Below are 20,218 nucleotides of genomic sequence, written 5' to 3'. Positions count from 1 at the left end.
ATTCAGCATTAAGGTAGATGGAGTTCCAGGTGCATTGAGAAGGGTTAAAGAAGATCATCTAGGTCAGACATGTCAAACTTGCGTTGTCACGTGATGTTGTGCAACATATCAGGACGGTTTTGCCATTGCCGGCAATGGGGTGGGCGCAGCTTCTGCATGATGCATCCGGCCCACAGTCTGGCAGTTTGACACCCCTGATCTAGGTGGTTGCTAAGAGATAACATTGACTTTATGGTAAATATTCAACCACTGATGAATCATCTGCCATGCATCTAAGATTAAAATGTGGTGTTTTGTAATGCTAAGAATTAGATTCTAGGAATTTTTAAACCTCTAATCTAATTTATAAATACCCTTTTATTTAATATAATTTTGAAAGTACAATAAGACAGTCATGTTATTCTGATACATTGCACTTCTTGTTAAAAATGTAAATATCACTAAAGTACTTAGAAAACAGCTGGTAAAATGTTTTGATAAAAAATACATTGTTTATAATGCTAGCTTTTTATCTTTCGGCTTCATTGGGTGAATGGATTCATAGATAGGGACAAAAAATTTCTTACTCTCCCATTTTCTTTGTATTTATTTATTTCATTTATCTCCCATCACAATTAACATACCTTATTCAGGGGTAGGCAGCCTTGGCTCTTTTATGACTCGTGGACTTCAACTCCCAGAATTCCTGAGCCAGCCATGCTGAGGGGGAAAAGAGAGGTTTCCAAGCTGAGCCATGCTGGTTCAGGAATTCTGGGAGTTGAAGTCCACGAGTCATAAAAGAGCCAAGGTTGCCTACCCCTGCCTTATATGATATAACTTCATTTGCTCCCTATGCAGAACTTACGGTTATACATAATGCCCTACTAATAATTGGTAACCATAAGTTTTTGAACAAGCCAAGTCTGGGTCTGAGCAGTGCTAAAGCAGAACAGTTCACACTAAACCAAAAACAGAGAAAGCACACTTGGTTTATTATTATGAATGAGGGCAATTAGAAATCAGAGTTGGTAAACATAATTACTGTGATTTTTCTGCAACAGTTTTTAAAAATTGGAACTTCTTATTATTAACAATATATTTCTCTAGATATACCTGCTAATAATAATAAACCTGACCAACCACATATCAATTCAGTTTTTAATTTCTGTAAGATGCTATTTTGAAAAATGCCTCTAAAATTATATTTATTGGTATCTTTAGAATCACAAGGACAATCTTTAAAATGTTTTACTTGGTGGACATAACATTTTTCTATCTTGTCATTAAAAATAATAACTAAAAAACCCCTACCAGAATGCTGATTGGTAGGTGGCATACAAATGCTGATAAATAAATCAGTAAAAAATAAAATTTGTAAATGTAGTTGAAGAGCCTGTGATTTAGAGAAATAGGAAAGATTCATGGAGGGTTCAGGGTGGCAAGTGTCTGTATTGTGAAATAGCAGATGTCTAAGTTCTTTCAGATGTTATTAAGAAGAAAGAAAAAAAAAACAGGGCTTCATGAAAAACAAACAGGCCATAGTTATTAATAGTAAAATTTCATAAGAATCAAGCTTGTTGTAGCTTATTAATAAGGCTGTTAAGTCAGGTTGACCACCTTGCATTTCCTCCTTTGGCAAGATTTGAATTTGGCTAAAAACGATCATAGTTCTTGCCTTATGATTGTATCCTCACAAGATGGTTTTGCCTCTGGTTTCACTATAACAGGGGTGGCGAACCTATGGCATGCGTGCCACAGGCGGCACACGGAGCCATCCCTGTGGGCACACGTGCCATCACCCAAGAGAGAGGCAGGGGCAGGCTGTCCCGACCCCTCTCCACGTGCTCCTGCGCTCTTGCTCTCTTTCTCTCTGCACTGAGAGTCAGGGAGCAGCTGCAAGAGCTGGGCGGATCCGGGCTGGATAATGGAGGCAGCTGCAGCACAAGTCCAGGCAAGCCTCCAAAGTGATTTCGCGCCCCCTCGATCATTTTACAATGCTCCAGCGGCCCAATCCGGGCATCGGAGGCCTGTAAAATGCTTCTGCTGCCCAGATCTAGGGCTGCAGAGTGATTTTGTTCTCCCCCCCACTGGCTGATTTTGCAGGCCTCCAACGCCCGGATCGGGTCGCTGGAGTATCACCCACTCGGTGGCCATGCCCCCGGCACCCAGCGATGCATAAGTGGGTTTCGGGTTGCAGTTTGGGCACTCCGTCTCAAAAAGGTTTGCCACCACTGCACTATAACTTTTTTTAGGGGGTGGGGAAGTCATAGGTTCATTATGGTTATAGGTAATCCACTTGTATCAGTTTTATGTCAATGTTTAGTATAACAACAACAACAAAATAATAATAATAATATAATAATAATAACCATTAAAGGTAAAGGTAAAGGTTCCCCCGCACATGCGTGCTAGTCGTTTCCGACTCTAGGGGCCGGAGCTCATCTCCATTTCAAAGCCAAAGAGCCAGTGCTTGTCCGAGGACGTCTCCGTGGTCATGTGGCCGGCATGACTAGACACCAAAGGCACATGGAACGCTGTTACCTTCCCACCGTAGGGGTCCCTATTCTTCTACTTGCATTTTTACGTGCTTTCGAACTGCTAGGTTGGCAGAAGCTGGGACGAGTAACAGGCGCTCACTCTGCTACGCGGCACTTGGGATTTGACCCGCCAAACTGCCGACCTTCTGATCGACAAGCTCAGCGTCCTAACCCACTGAGCCACCGCGTCCCTAATAATAACCATTAGTGCCAGTCAATTTGAGTGTTCAGTTGACTGAGTTTCATGTTTAATGAATAAAAGTTAGATGATGATGATGATGATGATGATGATGATGATGATGATGTTGGAAGGTACCTTGGAGGTCATCTAGTCCAACCCCCTGCTCAGGCAGGAAACTCTATACCATTTCAAACAAATGACTGTCCAGTCTCTTCTTAAAAACTTCCAATGTTGGAGCATTCACAGCTTCTGGAGGCAGGTTGTTCCACTGATTAATTGTTCTTACTGTCAGAACATTAGTTCTAGGTTGCTTCTCTGCTTGGTTAGTTTCCATCCATTGCTTGTCCTGCCTTCAGGTGCTTTGGAGAATAGCTTGACTCCTTCTTCTTTGTGGCAACTGTGTCTAATTCAACATTTCTTAAAACTTTATCAATAATATAAGTTACAATAAAATTTAACTTTTTTCTGCTTTTTAACAAACAGTAGTGCTGCTCAACTGTATCAAAATTGTAAAAAGGCAACCATATGTGGAACATAATGATGTAAACTGATGTTTCTGCTGTTGGATATGAAAGGGCTATGAATAGGCTAATGATCGGAAGCAACTAATTTTGACAGTTTTTCATTGTAAAGTGATATAGTACCAACATATGAATGCTAGGGGGAGCTCTGATACAGCAGAGCTGTATCAGTTGCTTAATCAGAATTTTGTGATTGAGATTGCTTAGGTGTTAGGTGTTTTAATGAACATGTCCCAACATGTCCAACAATGAAAAAGAATGTAATTCTTATTTATCCTAATTGTTTTTATTTGGTTTAAAACACAAAGAACAATGTGATTAAAAATCAAAGGAAGCATTCTAATTACAGGGTGTCCGAGGTGCCTGCACTAATTCTTTCTTTGGAATTCAGGGAGTTGACCTGAGTGAATGTGGAACTTTATTGCAGTAGAAGCTGTCAGACTTAAGAAATCTGAAGTGTGTGTCTGTATGTGTTTGTGTTTATATGATGCTTGAGACAAAGGTATCCCAAGTTTAAATCTTTAGTCTTTGTAATAGGCTGCTTGCAGTCCTATCCCCATGTTGGCTAAATGATTCCATTATTCTTTGTTTAGAAAACATCCTTTCCTAAGCGTTCCCAAGCAACTTTTTTCCTGCTTTGCCAACTTCAGAAGGCACAGTCTAGTAGTCCCATTGGTTATAAAAATAATAAAATAGATTTGGGGTTATCAGATTTGATCTTCCAAAACTCTTTGCTTTTTGTAGTTGAATTTGTGGAGCTTTGATCTTATTGTCCTAGGCAGACCTGAGAGCTGCAGACTTTTTTACTGCTTATGTTGGTATTTAAGTTTAATAATGGTTTTATACAAAGAAAGTTTCAGATTATTATCTCAATTGTGTTTTTAGCTAGATTGATGAGTGGATTATGCAAAGTAAATGTTTAAAGCAACAAAGAGATCATAATTAGTAGAATTTTAATATTTTTTGCAATTTTTACGCATGGCTTTCCTGAGACTGAAAAATATTTCAAGGGATCCTGTAGGGTAAAAAGATTGAGGAAGGGTTGCCTGAGACAAAATTAAATATATGTTTTCTACAGATAGCTCAAAGACTTTTGTTGTATAAACTAGGATGCAAAAATCCAAAATGCTTTTACTGTCAGGGGAAATGGGAGGATTTCAACATTGGATTTCAGTGCCGTGCCTAACAATGTCTGTGTATGTGTATATTTTTGCCATACAGTAGAGCCTCAAAAGCAATTTCTAATACAGGTGGATATTTAAAAAATGGAAGGAACACACACAGAGACCTAAAACACTATTGATTTTTATTGTGAAAGCAAAGGAGCTGCGGGGGGGGGATGACTTGAAACTGCCTCTCTCAAACTACATGAGCTGCAATGGACCACAAAACATTAAGTACTAATACTCTACTTCTGACATACAAAACAAAGACCCCACAGACTTGCTTTAATCACATCATGGGTTCTTCTATTTCTATACTGTCAGGAATAAACAGAAGAGATAAAACAGGACAAGCAAATGTTTATTTCCATTCCATATGGTGGCAAAGATTATTTCCACTGGCTTGCTTTCTTTTGGAATTATAAGGGAACAGTTATGTAAATTACTTAGCACAGAAAAATACTAAAAAGTGTTTCTTTTAAGTATGTATTAAGGCTATTTCCCTATACAAGTACTTATGCGTTCAAAGCACCATCTTAACCTATTAGTTTTATTCTTGTCTTCCATTCTATATTGTTTATACATTTCATACTTTTTATAATATTTAGACTAAGCATATTTCAAAGAATATTTATAGAGGAAATTCATGGCAAACTACATAAATACTATTCTCAATATATGAATCATGAACACCGTTTATACACAGGCTCTGTTTGCTGCTACTTGGATACTTTTATATAACAGCCTGTGCAAATTCTATTATTTTTTATGATACATCACTTGACTATATTCTAGATGCTTGCTTGCATGATTGCTTCCATGCTTGCTTATGTTCTATCAGAATAATAGAATAACAGCCTTGAAAGAGACCTTGGAGATCTTTTAGTCAACCCCCCCTGCTCAGGCAGGAAACCCTACACCAGAATTCCCCAAGCTTTTCGGCTTTGCCAACCAGCGAGGGGGGAGAAGGGATGGTTCTGTGCAAGTGGCAGGCAAGCACACACATGCAGCTCCATTTACGTGAGGAATGGGTATGCACACCTACCGCTCGAACAAATATATGAGCACACACGCTCGCCTGCTGCACGCACAAGTGGGCATGCATGCATGCATACATTCGCCCACACGTTCCGTAACCCGGTTTCAAAAGGCTCAAGGGCCAGTAGTGGGCCATGGCCCAGAGGTTGGGGACCCTTGCCCTACATCATTTCAGACAAATGGTTGTCCAATCTCTTCTTTAAAACCTCCAGTGATAGAGCACCCACAACATCCAGAGGGAAATCATTCCACTGATTAATTTTTCTCTTTGTCAAAAAAATTTATCTTTAGAGTTAGGTTTGTTCTCTCTTTGTTTAGTTTCCATCCATTGCACCTTGTTCAGGTCTTTTGGAGAATAGGTTGCCCCCCATCTTCTTTGTGCCAGCCTTTTAGCTATTAGAACATTGCTATCATGTTACCCCTGGTCCTTTTTTCCCCTTTAAACTAGACATACTCAATTTCTGTAACTGTTCTTCGTATGTTTTAGTCTCCAGTCCCCCAAATCATCTTTGTTGCTCTTCTCTGCCCTCTTTCTAGAGTCTCGACATCTTTTTTTGTATCATGGTGACCAAAACTGGATACATTATTCCAAGTGTGGTCTTACTGAGGCATTATAAAATGGTACTAACTCTGACATGATCTTGATTCTGTCTCTCTTGTAATTCAGCCTAGAACTGTGTTGGCTTTTTTGGCAGCTGCAGCACACTGCTGGCTCATATTTAAGTGATTGTCCACTAGGATTCCAAGATCCCTCTCGCAAGATCTACTATTGAGCCATGTACCACCTATTCTACAACTGTGCATTTTATTTTTCTTGCCTAAATATAGAACCTTACTTTTCTCACTGTTGAATTTCATTTTGTTAGAGAGGGCCTAGTGTTCAAGTCTGTCAAGATCCTTCTGTATCTTGAACCTATCGTCTGGAGTGTTGACTATTCCTGCCAGTTTGGTGTCATCTGGAAATTTGATGAGTTCCTCTTCTATCCCCTCATTTAAATCATTGATGGAGATATTGAACAGTACTGGGCCTAAGACAGAGCCTTGGGGTTCCCCATTGCATACTTCCCTCCATGTAGATGCAGTTCCATTAAGGATTACATGCTGAGTGCGGTTGGTCAGCCAGTTACAAATCCATCTGGTGGTGATGCTGTCTAACCCATATTTTTCTGTCTTATCGAGTAGTAGGTTGTGGTCTACTTTATCAAATGCCTTACTGAAGTCCAAGGAAATTCAATCCATAGCATTCCACTGGGCCACTAATTTTGTCACATTGTCAAAAAATGCAGTAGGATTTGATTTGTCTGGCATGATCTGTTTTTGACAAACCCATGTTGGCTTCTGGTTATGGCTCTTTGCCTCTAAGTTTTTGCAGATTCGTTGCTTGATTATCTTTTCCAAATATCTTCCCAGGTACTAACATCAGGTTCATAGCTCTATAGTTTCCTGGATCCATTTTTTTCTTGTTTTGAAGATGGGAACTATATGAGCCCTTCCCCAGTCATCTAGTAGTTCCCCAGTGTCCTAGGATCTTTGGAAGAGATGGTTCAGTGGTTCTGAGTGCATGTCTGCCAGTTCCTTCAGAACCTTGGGGATGTAATCCATCTGATCCTGGTGATTTGAATTCGTTTAGAGTGGATAGGTGTTGATTTGCATTCCTAATCTGCATTTTACAGCATTTTTTTAATATGCTGGACTGTTTTTTTTTCTTTTATGTAAAGACAGATACAAAAAATGGGTTAAACTATTCTCCCTGCTGCTCATCACCTTCTTGCCACTAGAAATGTTACAGATATTGCTGTGTGAAAATGTAGCAATGGAAATCGCTCCTTCACTTTTTCCCTGGTACTAGTAATATGCCATCCCATTGATGTCCCCAGTGGAAGGGAAACCCTACAAACTTCAGAACATTCTCCCCTCATTTTTCCTCTTCTAAGGAAAACTTTTCAACAGGTATAACAAATATTTTATAAACTTATCACTTGAATTAAGTACATTCAAGGCAGTATCATATTCTATATACCTGTGTAGCTCTTTAGCAAAATAATGCTGCCCACTCATTCATCTTCTGTAGTTTTAGTTCTTGTTCCCATTATATTGTAAAATGTTATTGCACTGATTTTGCTGTAGAACACTTACAAAGTGCAACACAATTTCTTGCATGAGTGATAACTCCATAGTGTATATACTCTAAGTAAGCAAGCTGTATTGCAACATTTTAAGTGATGTAGGGTAATTTATTTCACTTCCATGTGGTATGAATCACTGGAAAATATTTCATTTCTAAGCTGACTGAATTCTCCTGGCCCCCCACTGTCCCCATCCCCCCTCTGCAAGTCCTATTGTTATGTCAGATTTAAAAGCTCTGCTGGGAAGATCATAACAAGCTGATTGAAATGTTTGGACTTTTGTGGCTGGATTTCATATGTTTGATGGCAAGACCCTTTCCAGTTAATTTTACTTCTAAATTACATTCGCTACATCAATATACTTACTGTTGTGGTTTTGAGATAGAAAACAGACAAAACCATATTCACTTCTATGAAAGTCTTCTAAAAGATCCATGTTATCAGCAAGAGGTGTCTCTGTCATCCTTTACTTTTCCTTTAAATTTCATGTATTTTAGAAATCCATTTAATTCCTTCCCTTGATAATCTCTGTGTAAAATGCATGTGTGCATGCTTGTGTGTGTGTGTCCTCAGGTCAGTATTGACTCCTAACAACTCCCTGGACAAATCTCTGTAGTTTTCTTGGCAAAATTTCAGGAGTAGTTTGCCCTTGCCTCCTTCCTAGCGTTGAGAGAGAGTGACTGGTTCTTGACATCAAACTGGTTCTTGACCTATATTGGGGAATTCTTATAATTTCAGATGAAACACAACTATGACCAGACTTCAGTAATTCTCAGAATTTATTAGGCAGGAGTCCCCTCCCTCATCCTGCTAAGTAGGGGGGGCTGAAAAATAAAATCAAGCAGAAGGCTGTAAAAATATTTTAGGGGCCACAAATATAAACATTTCAGTTACTGTTTGCTCTAAGTTTGTACTCTATTCGCATTGGGTTTCCTGGAACCCTAGAGAGTCATCCAGGATTCAACATGACATTTTCTGTTTACATTGTAGGAAATATATTATTGCAACATACTTATAATTTATTTTGTTTAAATAAAATGTATTACATAAAGCATATTTAATAATGGATTCTGTACAGTTAATTTTCACATTGTGAAGAGTTCCCTAGGTATCTCAAGTTTGAAGACCACTAAGAAAAAAGACAGTGTGTTTCCCTGGATTGTGTTTATTGTTTTATTTTCACCAGAGGAAAAGTGCTAACCAGTACAATTGAGTGTTGTTGTCAAGCAATAACATCCTGCATTCTCTTTTTTAATGCCCTTGTTAAACCCTTTGTATAAAATTTGATAATTAACAATTCTTTGCATTAGCTTTCTTTGAAAAGTAATTTGCAAGTTGGATGTTATTTTGAATTAATTAGTTAATCCTCATCTTATTATTTTTTAGAAAACTTGTAATCCTTTCCAAAGGGGTATTCTCCTTCTAGTTAGACATATGATAACTGTTTCTTGTGTATTCATATTTTTCCCCAATTAGCTTTTCAAGGAAATAGGAAGCTTCAAATATTTAATTAAGTATTTTTGGTAAGAGACCAAGTCTGGTATAGTGGCTAAGGCACCAGACTAGAATCAGGAGACTGCAAATTCTAGTCCCAACTTTGGCACAAAGTCTGTTGGGTAAATTTTTGCCAGTTGATTTCTCCCAACCCTAGGAAGCAGGCAAGGACAAACCACTTCTGAAATCTTGCCAAGAAAACTGAAGAATGGTCCAGTAATTAACATTTACTCAAAATCACACCCAAATGCAACTTCTTAACTGTTTAATTTTTAGAAGCAGTGTATATTGAGCCTAGCCTGAACTGGGTTACAAGTTATTCTATTCTATTCTATTCTATTCTATTCTATTCTATTCTATTCTATTCTATTCTATTCTATTCTATTCTATTCTATTCTATTAATGTGCTCAGAATGTCTGGTTCTGAATCTTTGTAAACTACTTATTCAGAGATGTTACAATCCCTGGCAATACATTAGCCAGAGAAAAATAAGGAAAAAATAACAAAACAATATTTATAGTGTTTATTTAAAGCAACACTATGGGAACATGGAGGAATGACAGATATAATGACAGTGCTCCCCTCAAATCAGAGGGATCCTTCTACCCAGGCAATTATTGGTAAGCCCAAATAATAGTATCCAGACAGACAGAATGCTCATGGGATGCAGAAATATTCTCATCCTCACTATAGACTTTTCAGAGTGGTTTTGGCTCATCTTCATTTTATTTGTTTGTGCCTGTGTTAGATTTATAGTCTGGCTTTTCTCCAGGAACTGAAGACAGCTTGTGTTGGGATCTCACTTCAATTTTTTTCCCCACAGTTACAGCCCTGGTGAGCAGGTTAATCAAAGAGACAGGTTTAGCTGATGATAAACTTGAATTTGAAATTCCACTCTTAGTCCAAAAACTTAATCACTGGCATATTGGCATCTATTGTAGCCCTCAACACATTTAGTCTGTCACAAGCCTCAGCATGTTTATTACTTATAAGTATTTCTTCCTCACAATTCCCAACATATTAGGAAACGTATATCCTCCCTTTGCACAAAATCACTCTCAACTATTGGTTCAGCTATTTATACTGTAAGACCTATTGTCAGTGCAAATGTTCCTCTAATAAAGCAAAACTATAGATATGTCCTTTTAAAAAATTATGTTGAAAATTATGTTGAAAACCTCTTACCAGTTTCTATGAGCTTTAACTTGCACTTTCTCCATAGAAGCTTTATTGTTCCTGCAAATGTTAACCTATTTGCTGAAAAATGAACAAGATATATCCATTGTGTGTCCCTTAGCTAGACTGAGGGAGAACTGTACTCTGTTTTTCTAATCTAACTCTGGATCTAGATAACAAGAAGTCAGTCTGAAATATTTCTGGAATACAGGGAGTGCAGAATTATTAGGCAAATGAGTATTTTATTTATTTATTTAGTTGCATTTGTATACCGCCCTTTCCCTGAGGACTCAGGGCGGTTTACAGGGAATTAAAAATCAAAACATACAAAAGTTAAAAACCAGTTAAAAAGCATTAAATTCACCCTGTACACTAAAAACCCCAGTTAAAATTTTCTCCTCAGCCTGGGCCCGAGAGCTCAAAGAGCCAGGTCTTCAGGCCCCGGCGGAATGATCGGAGGTCGGGAGCAGTCCTCAGCTCCACCGGCTCCTTCCAGAGGGCAGGCGCTCCCACTGAGAAGGCCCTATCCCTGGGTGTCACCCGCCGGCAATCTCTCACCGGCGGAACCCTGAGCAGACCCTCCCTGTGGGAGCGCACTGGGCGAAGGGCGTTTGATGCCGGCAGCAGGTGTTCCCTCAAATAACCCGGACCCAGGCCATGTAGGGCTTTATAGGTAATAACCAGCACCTTGAATTTCACCCGGAGGGCAACCGGAAGCCAATGCAGCTCGCGGAGTAGAGGTGTTACATGGGAGTATCGGGAAACCCCCATTACAACTCGCGCGGCCGCATTCTGCACCAGTTGAAGCCTCCGAGTGGTCTTCAAGGGCAGCCCCATGTAGAGAGCGTTACAGTAGTCCAAACGGGAGGTCACAAGCGCATGAGTGACTGTGCGTAGGGCGTCTCGGTCCAGATAGGGACGCAACTGGCGCACCAGGCGAACCTGTGCAAAAGCCCCCCTGGTCACGGCTCCTATGTGATCTTCAAAATTGAGCCGTGAATCCAGGAGGACGCCCAAGTTGCGAGCCCTATCAACGGGGGGTAACACCTCACCCCCCATCATTAGAGGTGGAATAACTTGGTTAACCCGAGACGCCGATATGCACAGCCACTCATTTTGACCACATCATCCTCTTTATGCATGTTGTCTTACTCCAAGCTGTATAGGCTCGAAAGCCTACTACCAATTAAGCATATTAGGTGATGTGCATCTCTGTAATGAGAAGGGGTGTGGTCTAATGACATCAACACCCTGTATCAGGTGTGCATAATTATTAGGCAACTTCCTTTCCTTTGGCAAAATGGGTCAAAAGAAGGACTTGACAGGCTCAGAAAAGTCAAAAATAGTGAGATATCTTGCAGAGGGATGCAGCACTCTTAAAATTGCAAAGCTTCTGAAGCGTGATCATCGAACAATCAAGCGTTTCATTCAAAATAGTCAACAGGGTCGCAAGAAGCGTGTGGAGAAACCAAGGCGCAAAATAACTGCCCATGAACTGAGAAAAGTCAAGCGTGCAGCTGCCAAGATGCCACTTGCCACCAGTTTGGCCATATTTCAGAGCTGCAACATCACTGGAGTGCCCAAAAGCACAAGGTGTGCAATACTCAGAGACATGGCCAAGGTAAGAAAGGCTGAAAGACGACCACCACTGAACAAGACACACAAGCTGAAACGTCAAGACTGGGCCAAGAAATATCTCAAGACTGATTTTTCTAAGGTTTTATGGACTGATGAAATGAGAGTGAGTCTTGATGGGCCAGATGGATGGGCCCGTGGCTGGATTGGTAAAGGGCAGAGAGCTCCAGTCCGACTCAGACGCCAGCAAGGTGGAGGTGGAGTACTGGTTTGGGCTGGTATCATCAAAGATGAGCTTGTGGGGCCTTTTCGGGTTGAGGATGGAGTCAAGCTCAACTCCCAGTCCTACTGCCAGTTTCTGGAAGACACCTTCTTCAAGCAGTGGTACAGGAAGAAGTCTGCATCCTTCAAGAAAAACATGATTTTCATGCAGGACAATGCTCCATCACACGCGTCCAAGTACTCCACAGCGTGGCTGGCAAGAAAGGGTATAAAAGAAGGAAATCTAATGACATGGCCTCCTTGTTCACCTGATCTGAACCCCATTGAGAACCTGTGGTCCATCATCAAATGTGAGATTTACAAGGAGGGAAAACAGTACACCTCTCTGAACAGTGTCTGGGAGGCTGTGGTTGCTGCTGCACGCAATGTTGATGGTGAACAGATCAAAACACTGACAGAATCCATGGATGGCAGGCTTTTGAGTGTCCTTGCAAAGAAAGGTGGCTATATTGGTCACTGATTTGTTTTTGTTATGTTTTTGAATGTCAGAAATGTATATTTGTGAATGTTGAGATGTTATATTGGTTTCACTGGTAAAAATAAATAATTGAAATGGGTATATATTTGTTTTTTGTTAAGTTGCCTAATAATTATGCACAGTAATAGTCACCTGCACACACAGATATCCCCCTAAAATAGCTATAACTAAAAACAAACTAAAAACTACTTCCAAAAATATTCAGCTTTGATATTAATGAGTTTTTTGGGTTCATTGAGAACATGGTTGTTGTTCAATAATAAAATTAATCCTCAAAAATACAACTTGCCTAATAATTCTGCACTCCCTGTAAACATGTGCAGTGTTTGAATCTAAAGTAGGCATGGACCTTTACTATCAACAATTCCTTAAAAAAACTGATATATTTTTTTGATCCCACATGGTAGCTGTATTAGCTTTGGAAATATATGTTTGAATCAAAGGGCATTAACAAAATAACAACACATGGGTACATTCCTTTACAACCTTTTTAGAGCCTCCTTAGTTAAAATGGGTATTTTCCTGAGTCTGCATGACTATAGTGGAAGCCTGGGAAAATACATGAGTTCTTTAAAGAGCAGCTGAGAAATTCAGGAAAGGGTGTCCGTGCTGTATGCAAACTCTTGCCCAGAACAAATGCTGCACCACTCTATTGTGAAATGAAGTAATCTAAATTAGATGGCAGTTAGAGCTTGGAATTGGAGGGCCCTAACTACATTTAATTATAAGGAGAAAAATAACTATTTGAATAAAGCTCTGGCATTTATTCTCCTTTACACTAAGCAGTTGAGACTACATCTACAGTGTTATGCGCGGTTTTGTGCACCACATTTCCAAAAAGCTATTCACAATTTAGAATAGATCCAGATGAGAGCAGCATGGATGATACAGGGACTTGAAGTTATGCCTTAAGGGTACAGCCTTAAGGCACTTGGGATATTCAATCTGGATAAAAGAAAACAGAGAAGACATATCAGTGTTTTTACTGATATTGACTGAGAGAATGCTAGAAGGGAAATGGAAATAATTTTCTTTGCCACAGAAACTAGAAATAATAAGTATAAATTGCAGAACCCAGATTTTTCATTTAAATAGTAGGAAAAATATAACAATAAGCTTTGCTTAATAGTAGGATAATTTACATACAAAGGTTGTGGGTTCTCTGTCTTTATAGGCTTATGAAAAGTAGTTGAATGCTACTGTTTTTGATAGATTGGACTGTTTTTTCCATTTGTGTAAAGACGGATGCAAAAAACAAGTTAAGTAGTTCTGCTTTCTCCATGTTGCTTGTTACCTTCTTGCCACTTTCTCCCACTAATGGACCAATCGTTTCCGTAACTTTTTCTTGTTTTTTACACGTTGAAGTAATTTTTTTTTCTTTTTCTTTTTGTTATTTTTGACTTTTGTCACAAGCCTTAGTTCATTTTAAGCCTTAGCTTTCCTCGCCTCATCTTTGCAGGCTCGGGCTATTTGCTGATATTCTGCCTTAGTTATGTTCCCCTCTTTCCACTTTTTATACTTGTCCTTTTTGTCTTTGTTTTGGCCTCCAGTCCCCTAATCATCTTTGTTGCTTTTCTCTGTACTCTTTCTAGAGTCTTCACTTATTCTGGGGGTGAGGAACCAACTAGAAGGTAAAATCTCCTTCATGTCAAGCTAGAGTTCTGGTGACTTTATAGTCAAATCCATATAATTTGGCAACAGTATGAAGAGGTTTGCCATTGCTTTCTTTGAAGAAACAAATCCAGATTTGTCTGACTGAGTCACATGGACAATAGCTTTAATCAGTCAATGATTCAGCACAGCAGTGGGCATTTATGTTACACAGGCAAAGGAAGATAGTATCATGGGATGCTATTGATAGCATACGATGCTATTTATAAACCTTGGTTTTTGATAAAATAGTTCTGACTAATAGTTGACTATAGAGAGGGAAGCTTGAAAATGCTATGATTCAGACTTAATTTCAGTATGGGATTAATAGGACATCTGTGTTTTTTGTCTGTGGCTTTCTTTATATTAAATTGGCCAATAATTTTTCAAAAGTTTGAAGTAGAACTATAAAACCAAATATAAAAAGGTGAAATACATATCATTTTCCATTTTTACCATTTATGAGTCATCAGGTAGATAAATGTCTCAAAAATATTGCAAAGTGCATCAATTTAACTACGCTATAATGCCATCATTTATAATGAAAGCCACAATATTAATAGGAATTCAAAATAGATTTTGAGCTTACTTTGTATGTTGTAAATTGGTCTTGCTTATATTCTTGAGGCAGACCTGGTTCTTTAAACACATCTGTTGATAGTTAAATCTCTGTGACGTGGGAAATTTTAGCTAAAATGTGCTTGTGAAATCATTTTCCACTGAGATTCTAGCTGTTTTGACTTAAAACACTACTTGCTGTAATATTTCAAGCAGATGTCCTTGCTTTGTCTTGTAACTTTTTATCTCATTAACTTATAAAGGCAATATCACACTTTAGCAAAAGTATACTTTCATGATGTGAAAGTGCACTTTCTGTGGAGAGGGTTTAGGCTGATGGGTTATGCTTCACACTGATAGTAGTCTCGTTTCAAGGCAAATGGTCTATCAGTAAAGCTGTTTTTAAAAGAGAAACTTCAACTGTATAAACAAAATAATGTCTCCTTTGAGTAAATTTCAAGTTATGATGACTGTGGATATATCTACTTAATTTTCTTGGCAAAAATATAAAAATAATTTGCTATTGGCTTCTTATGGAAGGGTTTATAATATACTAGAGTAACCTAAGCCCTAGGATGCCTTTTAGTCTCTCTTCCAAAAACAAAATCAGGCCAGAATTAAAAGAATTATTAATCATTTACAGAACCTACATATACTTTTCATCTTCTTTTGCTTCTAAAAGAGAAAATGCTTGTTTTATATTTGTGGTCTAATTTTCAGAGGTACTAAAAAAAATTGCACAGGGTCACTGTCAAGGCTCTACCGAGGTGATCAGCTAATCAGTCCAATTTAGTATCTAATTTGCATGTCTTCATTATATACAGTGAAGTGCCATTTAATGAGGATGGCGGAAAGATGTTTAAATATTATAGAAGCAATCTAGAGTCTTCATAGTACAGTTTTATTTATAGCTTTAAATATTATAATGCAGGCAAGACGTATCTGCAAGTAAACTAAGTTCATCCTTTTCAATTCCCTTGTCACAAGTTAACAAAAAATTGCAAGATAATAAATAATAATAATAATAATAATAATAATAATAATAATAATAATAATAAAAAAGTTGGAAGGGACCTCGGAGGTCATCTAGTCCAACCCCCTGCTCAGGCAGGAAACCTTATACCATTTCGGGGAAATGGCTGTCCAGTCTCTTCTTAAAACCTTCCAGTGTTGGAGCATTCACCACTTCTGGAGGCAGGTTGTTCCACTGGTTAATTGTTCTAACTGTCAGGAAGTTTCTCCTTAGTTCTAGGTTGCTTCTCTCCTTGACTAGTTTCCATCCGTTGCTTCTTGTCCTGCCTTCAGGTGCTTTGGAGTTTTGTCACTTGGTCAAAGAATGTAATAAGATTTGTATGGCATGATCTGTTTTTGACAAACCCATGTTGACTTTTAGTGATGACTTTGTTTGCATTAAGGTGTTCACTGATTTGTTGTTTGATTATCTTTTCCAGAATCTTCCCAGGTATTGAGGTCAGGCTGATAGGTCTGTAGTTTCCTGGATCTATTTCCTGGATCACCATTATTAACTTCTCCTGGATCATAGTGAAAGCAAACAAAAAGAATCAAAAGTGCCTGAGCTTGCATTTAAAATGATAATTTTGTTAGCTACAAGATATTTTGGAATATTTTTTCCTAAAGTAGAATTAAATATTTTTGCAGACTTTGTACTCCTATGCATTTAAAAATATAGTCCCCTTTTAGGCAAATTGGAAATTAGAAAAATAACTCAAAACTTAAGTTTTGTTAGGGTTTTTAAAATTAGTTTCCAAAATCAGGATTAAGTCTTTAATTGTTTCTGCATTGCCCCACAGAATAACAGAGTTGGAAGGGACCTTGAAAGTTCTTTAGTCCAACCCTCTTTCAAGCAGGAGACTCTATAGCATTCCAGACAAATGGTTGTCCAATCTCTTTTTAAAAGCCTCCACTTATTAATTGATCTCACTGTCAGGAAATTTTTCCTTAGTTCCAGATTGGACAAGCTTTGATAAGCTTCCATCCATTACTTTTTGTCCTCCCCTCAGGTCTTTGAAGACTAGGTTGATCCCCCTCTTCTTTGTGGCAGTCCCTTAGATATTGGAACACTGCTATCATGTCACCCCTAGTCCAGGGGTAGACAACCTTGGCTCTTTTATGACTCGTGGACTTCAACTCCCAGAATTCCTGAGCCAGCAGGCTCAGGAATTCTGGGAGTTGAAGTCCACGAGTCATAAAAGAGCCAAGGTTGCCTACCCCTGCCCTAGTCCTTCTCTTCATAAGACTAAACATATCCAGTTCCATTTAGTTATCCATTTAGTTCAAAATTGTTGCCTCTTGGTTCATTCATTGTTTTTTAGAATTCAAACTTTGAATGTCTGGAAATGAAATAAGATTTTGGAGATGAAATGGGGTTAAGTGTTTGCAACTGAAGTACCAGCCTGGCTGAGGGAGGGCTCTTTCACCTTTAAGTCAAAGCTTCTTTCTTTTTGCTTCTGGTCCTGTAATTGTTTCCTAAGCTGAGGACATTGTCAAGTCTTATCTACAAAGCAGGATCAGGGAAGCAAGAATCATACTTGTCTTCCATCATCAAAATAGGTTTCTTGATTATTTTCCCCCCCAAAACTGCTTGTGTGACTGACACTGAATCCATTTCCTTGGTAAGCCAGTAACAACCTCTCCCATCTGCTGCTTATTTGTGTCTAGAGACTTTCTTCAATCTCAACCTCAGTGCAATCTGTCATAGGCATACTGTATCAACTGACTTTTATGGTAGACATCCCTGTTCTTTTTAGAAAGAGCTTAAATTCCTCTCGTTTTAAAAAGGTGTAATTTTAAAATAACAGTAAAGGAAATATAATGCCAGAATACCAAAACTTAAAAGACTAAGTGGAAATTGTTTCTAATATTGTGGCTTCTTTCACATGATGATTCTCCATATTGAGGTAGACTGTGTGGTTCCATGAGAGAACATATGCAGCTGGATTGGATATTTATTTCTTTTTTATTTCTAATTTACATTTTAAGGGCAACCAACTGGTTGATGAGTCTAGACAATGTACAAAATTAAAAACATATAAAATAATATGTATCAACAGAAAAATAAGATGGTTGTCCTAGCCAAAGAGACAACTAGTAAAAACCCTACAGGTAAACTTCGACTTATGACTGGTTACCTAGTGACCATTAAAAATTACAACATACTGCCAACAGGTACTGATGACCTAGTTCTGATGTCCTCCCCAACACGTGAGCACATTCTGGCAGTCAGCAACTGGCTCGCATTTATAGCTACTTGCAAGATTCAGCAGTCATGTAACTACAATTTATAAATTTTTGCTGAAAACCAGTGTTTGTTTGTTTGTTTGGCAAAAATAGCCCATAGCAAACAATGGCGTTTGCTTAAGAACCAAAGTGTTCACTTAATGACCATGGATTGACTTAATGACTGTGGTCATTCACTTAGCGACCATTACAAGAAGAGTTCATAAAATCGGATCTGTCATGTGGGTGACCCCCTTTGTGACTGTCAGGACTTACGACCATGAATGGGCAGGCTCCATTATAGTTGTAAGTGAAGGTCTGGTAGTAATAATAATTTGCATGTTGCAATTGTTTCTCCAGAATAAGAAACAGCTTTCATTTTCACTTTCCAGTGATTCAAAATATTAAGGTGAATGAGAAGGCAAGTTTCATCTTTTATCTCTTGTCTCTGTATTGCTACTCTGGCCTTTGGGTTTTTTAGCACTTCAGAAAAAAAATTAAGTGGTATTACAAACTAAACTGTGTAGACCATGTTATACAGTTGTTGTCCCCAAAGAAACTCAGAGGTCTATTGACAGATCAGAAATTTTTGGGTTTCCGTTGAGTTGAAAGGCATAGGAAGGTAGATTTTCCTTTTTAAAAAAACAGGTTTTCTTGTTTCATTATTTTACTTGTCTATAATAGAGATAGACTGAAGACTGAGATTTAAGTCCATCCTTAACCATTAAAGTGGATCACCATCCAATATGTTACAGCCCAGTCTACATTTACAGAACTGGAGTTGTAAGGGATAAAAAAGGGAGGATACACATTATTTAGAGTGTTGAAAAAGGCAAAAGACATAAATCTGTTCATTTGTGCATTTGATCAAAAATTATTTGAATCAGATTACTTTTATACTGTTTTAATGCCATTGGAATTAAAATTTAGATGTAAATGTAAATGCAGAATTTACCTTCACTGTACTGTACTGATTAGAGGGCTAGAGTGGTATCATTGGACAATCAGTTCTGGGAACATCTTTGAATTTGAAAAGAGTGTAGAAGGAACAACTAAGGAAAAATTATTTCATTCTCACAAAATACAACTGTTCACTAGTTTTCGGATGAGATGGTAGGAATATTTATCCTAATTTAAACTATTTATGAAAACAACTTAAAAATGTGTGAACATGTTTTATGTGTGTAGGTGCATTTAAACTGTAAACTGTGGTGTATTTATATGCATCTGCATGAGAGTGTTTGACAGCTGTCTGCGTAATCACAATGTTTTGATCATCTTACCAGAGAGTTAGCTAAATTATGTGCTCCTAGTTCAGGTCCAGTCTTTCAACTGAACCATGCAAAACAGATTTCCCCTTCTAAAGTAAAATGAAATACCAGGCTTTAAAGCAGCTGATCTATAAAGATCCATCTGTTCCTATGGTGAAAGGAAATATAATTGCATTTTTAACCATTTAATAGAAATGTCAAGAGAGAAAAGGAGATAGATATAAGTTAATGCAATATTTTAGCAATGTATTAATAAAAAGAACAATTCTAAAATGCTTAAGGCTTCTTCTCGGAAATTAATTACAATATGATTAGAGTTTGCACATGTGAAATTATAGAATATAATAAAAATCTTCAGATTTAGTATTATAGTAAAGGCATAATATGAAGTTCTAATTAAGTATAGTTTACTTTCTCTTTTCTGCTTTTAAACTGTTTATACAGTATTGCTTTAATGAGTATAGATCTTTATATTAAAGGGAAAGGTAAAGGTTCCCCCGCACATGTGTGCTAGTCGTTTCCGACTCTAGGGGCCGGTGCTCATCTCTGTTTCAAAGCCGAAGAGCCAGCGCTTGTCCAAGGACGTCTCCGTGGTCATGTGGCCAGCATGACTAGACGCCAAAGGCGCATGGAACGCTGTTACCTTCCCACCGTAGGGGTCCCTATTTTTCTACTTGCATTTTTACGTGCTTTCGAACTGCTAGGTTGGCAGAAGCTGGGACGAGTAACAGGCGCTCACTCACTTTATATTAGGACATGCTAATTGGTTCTGCTGAAATTACATCCATTTGAAGATTTGGGGAACAACATGTAAACAGAGAAATATGATAGCTATCAATCAAACTATATAAAATGTAACAATAATGCAGGTATATATTTGTATCTCACTGTAGAATGATAATAGAGATTCATTAATTATAAATACTTCAGATTTCAAATATTTATAAAAAT

General features: G+C 38.1%; 1 protein-coding gene across 5 annotated transcripts in view; it reads left to right on the top strand.

Annotated features, from left to right (window-relative positions):
- The window catches only part of IQSEC1 (IQ motif and Sec7 domain ArfGEF 1), a 332,174-nt gene that overhangs the window by 129,149 nt on the left and 182,807 nt on the right, over positions 1-20,218 (top strand). The window lies entirely within an intron of this gene.

The sequence above is a fragment of the Vipera berus genome (assembly GCF_964194415.1).
Source record: "Vipera berus genome assembly, chromosome: 2".
NCBI classification, from domain to species: Eukaryota; Metazoa; Chordata; class Lepidosauria; order Squamata; family Viperidae; genus Vipera; species Vipera berus.
Note: the sequence above shows the minus strand (reverse complement) of the source record. Positions and strands in the feature narration are given on the sequence as shown.